Genomic DNA, 4,150 nt, shown 5'->3' with positions numbered 1-4,150 from the left:
TTTATGATTGCTCTAAAATAATAGTGTCTCTCTTAGAGCTAGTGAGTTGATGTGGCCAAAATCAGGTATAGATTCTTAGCCTCTAGATTGCTGATTGACAAAATAGATTCAATTCACAGCCTCACCAGATTTCTTAAGTTAGGCCAATAATGAGGAAGTACCAGAGTCCCCCAAACTAGAATGGTGATATTTAGGAGAACCCAGTTAAATATGAAGGCCCTGCCCTGACCAGTTTGGCTCAATGGATTGAGTGTCGGCCTGCGGATTGAAGAGTCCCAGGTTCGATTCCGGTCAAGGGCATGTACCTTGGTTGCGGGCACATCCCCAGTAGGGGGTGTGCAGAAGGCAGCTCATCAATGTTTCTCTCTCATCAATGTTTCTAACTCTCTATCCCTCTCCCTTCCTCTCTGTAAAAAATCAATAAAATATATATTTTTAAATCTGAAGGCCCTCATAACTCCACAAAGCTTCACTCACCAATAGAAAGAGCCACTCCTACGCTGCCAAAGGGGGCTGGCCCTGCCTTGCTAGAGGGCTCTGTGGCTATTCTCCACCTCAGAAGCCTCACACGTTCCCCAGATCCATGGCCAAAGACAATCTAGATATCCCCAGCATGCCAATTACAAAGTTGGCTTAAACTGCTTATATGTCAAAATTTCAAAATGTACATAGCAATGAAAACCTGGGGCATATTCACAGGAGTAGGCTTTAATTGTGCCAGAAGGCAAGAAAAGAATATAGTTTTAAATCTGGCTGGAATTTTCAGTATGGCTGTTCCTACCAGAGATTCTGATGTTGGTGTACCAGCTCGAGAATCTGCTAAAAGTTCTATGGTTACTTCAGCTGGTAACAACTGAAGCCTGGGCTCGGGGAGAGTCAAATGAAAGCTGAGATGCTCCCCCAAAATTCCCAGGCATAATGTAGGAGAAATCCAAAGACTTAGGGAAGCTAGGTACATTGAGGTGGATTTATCACATGTGGCTGGCTTACCCACGCGTCAGCTATATCCCCTGAGAGGGACCAAAGGACTCTCCTATCATCCAGATATAGAGAAATACGTTGATGAGGAGAGAGCATCAGCACTCTTCATGAGTGCTATAGTTGCAGTTCTCTATGTGCTGGGGATGATGATGGGAGTTACTGCCATTGAAATGTGTTCCTGGGTGTTAATGGGGATAATGAGATCCTAGTATTGGCTACGTATTCACTCACTGCCCATAAGCAAAGTGGACGTAGATGGCAGCAGGACCAGAGTGATAGTCAGAATAGACTACCACACAGCGGTCTTTGGTGATGGCTAATCGATCATGAATACCAAGGACTTAAATATATGGGGTATTGCAGTAAGGTCCCACCTGATCTGTAGAATTTCTTTAAAAAAACAAAACACCTAGAGCTTAGAGTTCTAACAAATGAAGTACCAGGACATCAGAGCATCATAGGTTTTCACTAAATTCCCAGACCAAAGGCAGGTGCATAGAAAAAAGGTGTACACTGTACCACAGGACATTCCCCAAGGAAACTGTGGTCATTTCGTAGAGTTTCACTGGGAGAAGAGAAAAACTAGACTTTCCAGGGCTTATTACTGGTTCTGAGATCATGGTTATTTCTGGTCATGGGTTGAGTGGGAATGAACGAGAGTCAGGAAATAATCAGAGTGAACCAAACCACTTCCCAGTGAGCCCAGTAGAGTTTTATCCCCCTTGTCGCTACTGCTCCAGGTCCTGAATGTATATTTGGAATATATATACTCAGCAACTGCCTGACCTATGGGTTAAGGACTGTCATGATAGGAAGGATCAAGCGAAAACTGGTGAGTTTCTTTCTAACGAAAACAGTAAATCAAAATCGATAACAGGTTTCCAGGAGAATCACAGAGATTAGTGCTGTCACAGAAGACTTGAAAAATGCGAGTTTGGTGACACAGCGGTGTGCTGGCATCAGCGCGTACAGGCTCATGAGACTTGTTATCATTATTCAAGAAAATTGTTATGAGAGTGTTAACATTACCTTGCAACTTCCTCTTTCAGTGACGTCACTTTGGTAGCTTGAAATCGGCCACGGTGGGAATGATTTAAACCACAGAAATTGGCAAATGCTACAAATTAGGATTTTTTTTCCCCTTGAAGAGCCAGTTTACCAGCAAACCACTGTTGATCCTTATCACATCCTCCTTTAACTTACCTATTTGGCTTGGGCAGATGTATCTTGGAGTTGGAGAATGATGGCAGATTATGTGAGAGCAGTCAGACTGTGATTTCAATGCAGCTGCTGTTTTAGATCTGGCCTATTTACTGTTCCATAGAAACAGAGGCTCTGATGCCTACTGTGGATGGATGGATGGATGGATAGATGATGGATGGATGATGGGTGGATGGATGGATGGATGATGAATGCATGTTATTCACACTAGCTAAGATATGAAAACAACCTAAATGCCTGTCTATGGATGAATGAATAAAGAAAATAAGGTATGCTATTTAGCCACTGAAAAACAGAAGGAAATCTTGCCATTTGTGACAACACAGATGACCCTGGAGGGCATTATGCTAAGTGAAATAATCCAGACACAGAGAGACAAATACTGCATGATCTCACTTCTACGCAGACTCTAAAATCATCAAACTCATAGAAGCAAAGAGTAGACTGTCCTATAGGGATTTGGGGGAGGAGGTAAATGAGATGTTGGTCAAAGGATCAAAGTTTCATTTCTGCAACATGAATAAGTTCTGGGGGTCTAATGTACAGCATGGTGACTACAGTGAAATTTACTAAGAGTGTGTAGGTATTAAGTGTTCTCACAGAAAGAAAAAAGGAAGGGAGGGAGGGAGTTAGAAGGGAAGGAAGGAAAGAAGGAAGGAAGGAAGGAAGGAAGGAAGGAAGGAAGGAAGGAAGGAAGGAAGGAAGGAAGGAAGGAAGGAAGGAAGGAAGAAAGGCAGGAAGGAAGGAAATCATAACTATGTGAGGTGATAGATACTACCCATCTTGACTGTGGTAATCATTTCACAGTGTATACATATATAAAAACATCATCTTGTATATACACCTTAAGTAAATACAGCTCTTATTTGTCACTTATACCTTAATAAAGTTGAAAAAAGAAAATTTTTAACAAGACGACGGTAACTGCTTCCAGTCTCATATTGACAGATTAGCAGACTGTCCAATGGAACTGAATTGAACCATAACCTGACTTACTTATCATGCACTATCACTGAATGTAACGCACAACCTCATTCTGTTAGACTATAAATACATTTGGATACTAAAGTTCTTTGCAATGAATATAACTATAACTAAGATGTGTATGCTACTGTACCAATTGGGACTTCTATATCAGCTATAAAATTAAAAAGTGACCCCTATATATGTCCAGCTCACAAAATGATGTGATAATCAAATGAAGTTGTATATATAAGGGAGCACTGTAAACTTTAGTGTCCTGCTGGCTAAACTTAGAGTCTCTCTAATGTTCCACACCTTATCAGCATCCTATTGGTGCCCTCAGAAAAACTTGTAGTTATTTTGCCAAGGATTTATCTCAGCTTCTATTACATGTTTATATTTGTGGCTGTGTGGTTAATGTCTCTCCCACTAGACTAAAAACACCACGAGGGTAGGAGGTTTATCTGTTTAGCCCACCACTGACTCCCCAGTCCCTAGTGGAGTGTATGGCATACAGCAGAAACGCAGTCAACATTTTTTTAAATAAACGAATGAACTGAGTTCTACTTCTTGGCCCACTGCAACGAGACTAATTTATCCAGATGAAGGGAATCCTTACCATCAGAGAATTCATGTCATAAGCCTCATCCCACCAAGTCTTGGGGATGGTTTTGAGCTTATATTAACCTCAGGTTACAGTTTCAACTTTATATCATTTATTCGATTATTGTATTGCTCAGGGTCCCAGCAGGAAGTGGGTGGTACTCTCAGGTGGGATCACTGAGAGTTTAATAAAGGGGCAGGTTGATGGTTTGGGCAGGGTTAAGGGAAGCCAGAGAGGAACTAGCCCAGCAGGGATCTGGTACCATTCCAAGCCCTGAAGGGGCAAAGAGAGGGGTAGACACCAGAATCTAGCAGTGCCGTAGCAGACCTGACAAGAACCGTGGTCTTTAGAAGAGGGGTGCAGCCCAGGCGTGGGTGACGC

The sequence above is a fragment of the Myotis lucifugus genome, unplaced genomic scaffold (assembly GCF_000147115.1).
Source record: "Myotis lucifugus unplaced genomic scaffold, Myoluc2.0 scaffold_213, whole genome shotgun sequence".
Lineage (NCBI taxonomy): Eukaryota > Metazoa > Chordata > Mammalia > Chiroptera > Vespertilionidae > Myotis > Myotis lucifugus.
Note: the sequence above shows the minus strand (reverse complement) of the source record.